This window comes from Camelus dromedarius, chromosome 2 (genome assembly GCF_036321535.1).
Source record: "Camelus dromedarius isolate mCamDro1 chromosome 2, mCamDro1.pat, whole genome shotgun sequence".
Lineage (NCBI taxonomy): Eukaryota > Metazoa > Chordata > Mammalia > Artiodactyla > Camelidae > Camelus > Camelus dromedarius.
Genome location: NC_087437.1, coordinates 32,642,921 through 32,652,867, shown reverse-complemented (window position 1 = coordinate 32,652,867; position 9,947 = coordinate 32,642,921).

Sequence of the window (9,947 nt, the reverse complement as noted above, 5' to 3'; positions counted from 1 at the left end):
ATTAATTATATTCCCTGTGCTGTATGTACATTACCTCCCTGTGACATTTATTTTATAACAGGTACCTATTTCCATTTGCAGTTGAGTTACACTTCTTTCACTGAACAATCAGCAATGCAAAATATATGTATTTGCAGTGATATAGAAAAAGTTATATACGTGCTTATATGTGTATAGGTGCATATGAAAACATGAGATAAATTTATTTGAAAGAAATCCAAATAACTCAAGCTAAGTTCCTGACCCTGCTCCTCACCATGTCATGTTCAGGCGTTTCCAAGGGTAATTAGCAAGGGTGAGACCTCCTACAACTGAAGACTGAATGGGCCTCCATTATTAATCTGCAGAAATAGGAAATGACAGAGCTGTAGGTTTACCCAAAGGGAGGAGTGGCTCCAGATGTTTAGGAGCCTATGACTCGAACTCAAATGGCTCCCCTATAGTCTGACCAAATCACTTTGCTCTTACTTTTGTCCTGAAACTTAAGCTTGGAATATTCACATACTTTACAGGAGTGCAGTGGGAAATAAGTGACGGAGCTGGTGGGTAGCATGTATGAAGCACTCTCACTTCCAGAGGTGTCATGTACCATCCTTTTCTGAAGAGTTCTGAATGTATCAGCTACTTGGATTTTGATGATCATTTGTAACACTCCTGAAAGAAGGGGACATTGTTTAGGTGTCTCAGGGAAATTATCCAGAGATAATTACTGGTCAAAATGTTGAGATAGTTTTGAGATATGCTAAAAATGGCTAGTTAATAATATTAATAACAGTTTTCTACATACTTGTCAATGTAAAGATACTCATAAAATATTATGTGTACCTATACTGATGATTGAAAATATGTTTTTTTAACTCCATAACATCATGTGGACATAATTCTATGTCAATAAATATAGATCTAATACCACAATTTTTTGCTGACTGTATTATATTCTATTATACATAGATCTTACTTAAAATATTTATTGTTAAATACTTATTACCAATTTTTTCTCTTATAAGCAGTGCTATAATAGATATTTTTATAACTAAATATATGGATACACTTTTGATTAGTGTCTTATGCCAGATCCCATAAGTTGTGCTGTTGGATCAAAAGTTTTGCTTGTTTGTACTCCTATCAGCTATGTATGAGAGAGTCTTTTTCCCTACAGATCTTACCAACATTGAATGTTATAATTTAATATATGTATTTATTTGAAAAAGCATCTTATTTCTGTTTTATTTTATATTCCTTTACTTTCTAGTGAGAATCAGTATTTCCCAAATTCTTTTAGCTGTTTATTATTCTTCTCTTGAATGAATTGCCAATTTGTGTCATTTGACAATTTTTAACTCTTTTTTTAAATTAAAGTATAAAAATGTTTACAATGTTGTATCAATGTCTGGTGTATAGCACAATGCTTCACTCATATAGGAACATACATATTTTCATTTCATAGTCTTTTTCATCATTAAATTACTACAAGATATTGAATATCTGCAAATCTTGAACTCCCAATTTACCCCTTCCTACCCCCTTCCCTCCCTGGTAACCATAAGTTTATTTTCCATGTCTATGAGTCTGTTTCTGTTTTATACATAAGTTCGTTTGTCTTTTTTTTTTATTCCACATATAAGTGATATCATATGGTCTTTTTCTTTCTCATTCTCACTTACTTCACTTACAATGACATTCTCCAGGTTCATCCATGTTGCTGCAAATGACATTATTTTATTCTTTTTTAAGAGTGAGTAGTATTCCATTGTATAAATATATGACAGCTTCTTTATCCTGTCATCTGTTGATGGACATTTAGGTTGTGTCCGTGTCTTGGCTGCTGTAAATAGTGCTGTTATGAACATTGGGATGCATGTATCTTTTTGAATTAAGGTTCCCTCTGTCTATATGCCTAGGAGTGGGATTGCTGGATCATATGGTAAGTGTATTATTAGTCTTTTGAGGAATCTCCATATTGTTTTCCATAATGGCTGCAACCAAACTACATTCCCACCAACAGTGTAAGAGGGTTCCTTTTTCTCCACAGCCTCTCCAGCATTTATTGTTTGTGGATTTTTGAATGATGGTCATTCTGACTGATGTGAGGTGATACCTTGTTGTAGTTTTGATTTGCATTTCTCTGATAAGTAGCAATAATGAGCATATTTTCATGTGCCTATTGGCTATTTGTATGTCTTCATTGGAGAATTGCTTGTTTAGGTCTTCTGCTCATTTTTGGATTGGGTTTTTTTTTTCTTACTAAGTTGTATGAACCATTTACCAATGTTTGAATTCAGATATTCACCATTATGTATTAAATATATAATTACATTTTGTCACAGATGTGCTATTTTTCTTTAATAATTTGCATGATATGTTTCAATTTTGTACACATTCTTTTTGTGTGCATGTAGAAATTATAAAGTTTTAAGCAGTCAGTTATATCAGCATTTTCCTTTATGACTTTTGCTGTTTTTAAAATCATGATTAGGAAGTCTTTTCCTACCCAAAGATCATGTAACCATTTATTTGTATTTTCTCCTAATATTTTTGTCATTTATTTAATACGTTAAATAATGAACATATCTGGAGTTCATTTTCTTACAAAATGTGAGGTAAAATCCAACCTAATTTTTTTCTAATATTATTTTGTTGACTTTGTCATGAACTCTAGTTTTTATTTTCATTTTGGTGCAGTTAAATTTATCATTCTTTTTTATGGTTTTCTTTTTTTTTTTTTTGCTCTTTTTAATTGAAGTACAGTCAGGTACAATGTGTCAATTTCTGGTGTACAGCACAATGTCCCAGTCATGCATATACATACATATATTTGTTTTCATATTTACAGTTTTCATCATTAGTGCAATACTTGATAAAAGCCTTCTATGTCAAGAGTATCTGTATTTGTGTATAGACACACACAGGTGTATGTCTATTTTTCCAGTATCTTTATGGTTCCATTTTTAATATTGAAATCATTAGTTTATCTGAAATTTATTTTGGTGTATTGTATGAAATGAAGAGTTAACTTTTCCCTAGATGCTTGCTCAGTTCAATCAATATCGTTGTCAAATAATTTATATTTTGTTATTGATTTTAAATCTTACCTTTGTCACATAATATATTCTTACAACTACTTGAACAAATTTCTGGATTTTCTGTTCTATTCCATTTATCTTTCTGTTTATTCTTATACTAATTCCATACTTTTATAATACACTTAAACACCTTATAGCTTTTCTTACATTTTTTAGTTTTAGTGGTATAAATTGGTATTGCATTGCCCTTTAATTTCCATTATCTAGTAGTGATTTGGAGCATTTTTTCATGCTTGTTGACTATTTGTATTTGCTATATGTATGTGTATACACACACACCCCTTTTATTCATTTTCCCCTTTAGTTATGGCTTCTATAACCTAAGAATATTAACCCTTTATCTGTCATCTGCATTACAAATAGTTTTGCAACTTTATTATTTATTGTTTATGGTATCTTTTACTGTATATACATCTTCAGTTAAAAGTATATATATTTACAGGGTCTACGTTTTATTTTATGGCTTCTAGGTTTCTTGCCTGAGTTAAAAATTCCCCTACCAGTAGCTGTACCTATAGTTTCCTATATGTTCTTGCAAGATATGTGTTATTTTAAATTTTACATTTAAGATTTTAATTCATCTGAATTAATTTTTCAATATAGTCTAATATAAAGGTCTAACTTTATTTCTTCAGATAGCTCATTGTGCCAATACTATTTTTGAATATAAATATCACTTTTATTATACATTAAATTTTTATATATACTGAGTCTCTATTCTGTCGCATTGGTCAATTTGCCTACTCTTCTGCCAATTCAATATTAGGCTATATATAATACAATATTTTGACAAATTCTGTAGTTATTTGATTACAATGGCAGAACGACATTGTCAAATATGCAAGCATTAAGCAAATGTAGTATCTTTGAGTCCTTGAAAAAAAACTTAGTAGTAAAACTCTGGCAACAAAGAGATGAATAAAGATAAAGAAATTATTTTAAAGGGGATTGTTTCTTTACTTTTTCTTTCTGTTGATTCATCGTTAGTGTAAAGAAATGCAACTGATTTTTGAACGTTAATTTTGTAACCTGCTACTTTGCTGAATTCTTCAATCAGCTCTAGTAGTTTTTGTGTGGACCTTTTAGGGTTTTCTATATATAGTAACATGTCGTCGGCATATAGTGACACTTTGACCTCTTCTTTTCCAATTTGGATCCCTTTTATTTCTCTCTCTTGCCTGATTGCTGTGGCTAGGACTTCCCAGGACTATGTTGAATAAGAGTGGTGATAGTGGGCATCCTTGTCTTGTCCCAGATTTTAGTGGGAAGCTTTTGAATTTTTCACTGTTGAGTACTATGCTGGCTGTAGGTTTGTCATTATATAGCTTTGATTATGTTGAGATATGTTCCCACTACACCCACTTTGGCGAGAGTTTTTATCATAAATAGGTGTTGAATTTTATCAAATGCTTTTTCTGCATCAATTGAGATGATCATGTGGTTTTTGTCCTTTCTCTTGTTGATGGGATGTATTACATTGATTGATTTGTGTATGTTGAACCAGCCTTGTGTCCCTGGGATGAACCCCACTTGGTCATGATGTATAATCTTTTTTATGTGTTGTTGGATTCTATTTGCTAAAATTTTGGTGAGGATTTTGGCGTCTATGTTCATCAGTGATATTGGCCTATAATTCTCTTTTTTTGTAGTGTCTTTGCCTGGTTTTGGTATCGGGGTGATGGTGGCTTCATAGAATGAGTTTGGGAGTATTCCTTCCTTTTCAATCGTCTGGAAGAGTTTGAGAAGGACTGGTATGAGTTCTTCTTTGTATGTTTGGTAGAATTCCCCAGTGAAGCCATCCGGTCCTGGACTTTTATTTGTAGGGAGGTTTTTAATTGCTATTTCTATTTCCTTTCTAGTGATCAGATTGTTCAAGTGGTCAGTTTCTTCTTGATTCAGTCTTGGTGGACAGTATGTTTCCAGAAACTTGTCCATCTCCTCTAGGTTATCCAGTTTGGTTCCATATAGTTTTTCATAATACTCTCCAATCCAAAAATGGGCAGAAGACCTAAAGAAGCAACTCTCCAAGGAAAACATACAAGTGATCAAAAGGCACATGAAGAAAATGCTCAATATCACTAATTATCAGAGAAATGCAGATTAAAACTACAATGAGGTATCACCTCACACCAGTCAGAATGGCCGTCATTCAAAAATCCACAAATGACAAATGCTGGAGAGGCTGTGGAGAAAGGGGAACCCTCCTACACTGCTGGTAGGAAAGCAGTTTGGTGCAGCCACTATGAAAAACTGTGGAGATTCCTCAAAAGACTAGGAATAGACTTACCGTATGACCCAGGAATCTCACTCCTGGGCTTGTTCCAGAAGGAACCCTACTTCAGGATGACACCTGCACCCCAATGTTCATAGCAGCACTATTTACAATAGCCAAAACATGGAAACAGCCTAAATGTCCATCAACATGGATAAAGAAGAAGTAGTATATTTATAGAATGGAATACTACTCAGCCATAAAAACCGACAACATAATGCCATTTGCAGCAACATGGATGCTCCTGGAGAATGTCATTCGAAGTGAAGTAAGCCAGAAAGAGAAAGAAAAATACCATATGAGATCGCTCATATGTGGAATCTAAAAAACAAAAACAAAAACAAACAAGCAAACAAAAACAAAGCGTAAATACAGGAAAGCAATAGACTCATAGACAGAGAATACAGACTTGTGGTTGCTAGGGGGGTGGAGGGTGGGAAGGGATAGACTGGGATTTCAAAATTGTAGGATAGATAAACAAGATTATACTGTATAGCGCAGGGAAATATACACAAAATGTTATGGTAGCTCACAGAGAAAAAAATGTGACAATGAGTGTGTATATGTCCATGTATGACTGAAAAATTGTGCTGAACACTGGAATTTGACACAACATTGTAAAATGATTATAAATCAATAAAAAATGTTAAAAAAAAAAGAAACTAGAAAATGGGAAGCTAGGTCATAAAAGGACTTATGAGGATCATTAAATTCATTAAAAAGACTATGATCAAACAACTGTGACAAATATGTTGCAAAACAATACTTATGTAAATGTGTTTAATACTGGCAATGTAAAAAGAACAAACAAAATCAGTTGGTGGCTGTTTGGTAATTTGACAATTTGTCAATATTTTAAATGCACATAACCTTTGACCCAGCAATTCTACTCACTCTTATACATGGAACAATTTCAAGTTCAGTGAGTGTGCAGAATTGTATTCTTTGGGAATACAGTAATTCTGTAACAGTAGATTTAACCAGGTTTAGGGAGTTAAAAAAGGCTTCTTTGAGAAAGTAACATTTTAATTAATAAGCGTCAGAATAAATAAGATTTGCTCATAGAGTCAGTGTTGGGAGTGAGGAAGATGGAAAAGTCAAAGAATACTCCTGATATGGAACTTGAAAAGCTGTTTGGACAGTGCTACTGTTTACTGAAAAGGGAATACGTAAGGAGGAGATATGCAGGGAGATGATTCATTCCATTGTGGGCCTGTTGAGATCGAAATAGTAGGTGGCAGATGTGACAGGTTAGGCACATAAATTTATGGATTGGTCTGGAACTCAGAAGAGAGGTCTAGGCTTGTGTTAGAGGTTGGGGGTTGGTGATGTACAGATGTAGCTGAAGTCAAGGAGTTCATGTGAGTGCCTCTAAGAGAGTAGGTCGTGCAAAGAGAAGGGAGACTGGGGAAGGCATAAGGAGCACCCACATTTCATGGTCAAGAAGAGCAGGAGGATCCCTGAAAATAGAACTGAAAATGGAGGCCAAAGATGTAGGAGAAAATTCAGTGTTTCTTGGGAATTAAGGAAGAGTGTGTCTTAATGGAGACAGTAGTCACCTGTGCCAATGCTGCTAAGAGATCAAGTTCAGAGGGGGCCTGAGTCATGTCTACTGGATTTGTTATAAGGAGACCTTTTATAATATGTGGAAAGGTCATCTGGGGGAAGGGTAGAGACAAAAATCCAGCTAGGAGTGCATTGAAGGGAAATGAGAGGTGAAGATATAGAGTTGAGGTTAATTCTCTCAAAAAGTTAGGCTGTGAAGTGAAGGAAAGAGTCAGAGCAGAAAGTTGAGGGGATGTGGGATTTAGAAGGTTTATAATTTTAAATTAAAAAAATACTGATATGAAGACTCCAGTAAAGAGAGGTTAGAGATAACAGGAAAGAGGATAACCGTAAGCCATTTTTTCAAGATTCCTGAGAAGGCTGGGGAGGGTGGGGTGAGACCTGGAGCATAGGGAAAGGGACGCCTGCTCAACAGTAAGAGATCAGGAGGAGAAGGATGAACACAGATATAAGTAAGCACATGGCTGTGATGGGAAGATGGTCAGGTAACTTCAACCTGCTAGAGTAGGAGGTGAGGAGAGCTACTGGGAGAGAAGATGAAGGACCGTGGGTCAGCAATTTGAAAAGCAGAAGAAGGCTTAGAAGAAGGCTTGCAAGGTGTGGGGCACTGGAGAGCTAATTGATTGGAAACAGCATTCTCCAGAGAGCCTCACACTTCCTTATAACATGAGGCAAAAATTTCTGATGTTTGGGTATTCTAGTAATTTGAGTTATTTAAGGTAAAATCCAGATTGAGGGGTGGCTATCCATAAACATTCTAGACCATGTCTAGTGTAAACTTTTAAAAATTTTATCATTTTTTATTGTGGTACAGTTGGTACACAATATTTCAGATGTACAGCAAAGTGATTCAATATACATATACATATATGTTTTCTTCTATATATTCTTTGCCGTTATAGGTTATTATAAGATATCGAATACAGTTCTTTGTGCTCTATGGTAGGTCCTTGTTGTTTATCTATTTGATATTTAGCAGTGTGTATCTGTTAATCCCAAATTCCAAATTTATACCCCTCCTTTTCTGTCTGGTAACCATAAGTTTGTTTTCTATGACTGTGAGTCTATTCGTGGTAAATAAGTTCATTTGTATCATGTTTCTAGATTACACCTAAGTGATGTCATATAATATTTGTCTTTCTCTGATTTACTTCACTTAGTATGATAATCTCTAGATCCACCCATGTTGTTGCAAATGGCATTATTTCATTCTTTTTATGGCTGAGTAATATTCCATTGTGTAAATATACCAATCTTTTTCAATCCATTCATCTGTCAATGGACATTTAGGTTGCTTCCATGTCTTGGCTATTGTAAATAGAACCGCTGTGAACATATGTCTTTTTGAGTTAGAGTTTTCTCTGGATATAGGCCCAGTAGTGGGATTGCTGGATCATATGGTAAGTCTATTTTTAGTTTTTTAAGGAACTTCCAAACTGTTCTCTATAGTGGCTGCACCAATTTACATTCCTACCAACAATGTAGAAGGGTTCCTTTTTCTCCACACCCTCTCTAGCGTTTATTGTTTATAGACTTTTTAATGATGGCCATTCTGAGTGGTGTGAGGTGATATCTCATTGTAGTTTTGATTTGCATTTCTCTAACAATTAGTGATGTTGAATATCTTTTCATGTGCTTGTTGGTCATCTGTATGTCTTCTTTGGAGAGATGTCTATTTAGATCTTCTGCCTATTTTTTTTATTGGGTTGTTTGTTTTTTGATATTGAGCTGTGTGAGCTGTTTGTATATTTTGGAAATTAATACCTTGTTGGTCACATCATTTGCAAATATTTTCTCCCATTCTGTCAGTTGTCTTATCATATTCTTTGTGGCTTCCTTTGCTGTGCAAAAAACTTTAAGGTTAATTAGGTCCCATTTGTTTATTTTTGCTTTTATTCCATTACTCTAGGGGATGGATCCAAAAAAATACTGCTGTCGTTTATGTCAAAGAGTGTCCTGCCTATGTTTCCCCCTAGTAGTTGTATAGTATCTGGTCTTACATTTAAACTTTAATCCATTTTAAGCTTATTTTTGTATATGGTGTTAGAGAATGTTCTAATTTCAGTCTTTTACAGGAAGCTGTCCAATTTTCCCAGCACCACTTATTGAAAACTGTCTTATCTCCATTGTATATTCTTGCCTCCCTTGTCATAGATTAATTGACCATAGGTGTGTGGTTTTATTTCTGGGCTTTCTATCCTGTTCCATTGATCTCTGTGTCTGTTTTTGTGCCAGTACTATACTGTTTTGATTACTGTAGCTTTGTGGTATAGTCTGAAATCAGGGAGCATGATTTCTTCAGCTCTCTTCTTTCTCAAGATTGTTTTGGCCATACAGGGTATTTTGTGTTTGCATACAAATTAAAAATTTTTTGTTCCATTTCTGTGAAAAATGCCATTTGTAATTTGATAGAGATTGCATTGAATCTGTAAATTGCCTTGAGTAGTATGGTCACTTTAACAATACTGATTCTTCCAATCCTAGATCACAGTATGTCTTTTCCATCTATTTGTGTTATCTTCAATTTCTTTCATCAGCCTTTTATAGTTTTCAGAGTACAGGTATTTTGCCTCCTTAGGTAGGTTTATTCCTAGGTATTTTATTCTTTTTGATGCTAGTAAGTGGGATTGTTTCCTTAAATTTTCTTTCTAATATTTCATTGTTAGTGTATGGAAATGCAACAGATCTATAGCAATTATCATATGTTTTTTATTCTTCAATTTGATGATGTAGTGTATCACATGGATTGGTTTGCGAGTACTGAAAAAATTTTGCATCCCTGGGATAAATCCCACTTGATCATGGTGTATGATCCTTTTAATGTTTTGTTGGAGATAGTTAGTATTTTGTTGAGGATTTTTCCATCTATGTTTATTAGTGATGTTGGTGTATAATTTTCTTTTTTGTGATATCTTTGTCTAGTTTTGGTATCAGAGTGATGCTGGCTTCATAGAATTAGTTCCAATATTTTGGAATAGTTTTAGAAGAATAGGTGTTAACTCTTCCCTAAATGTTCGGTAGAATTC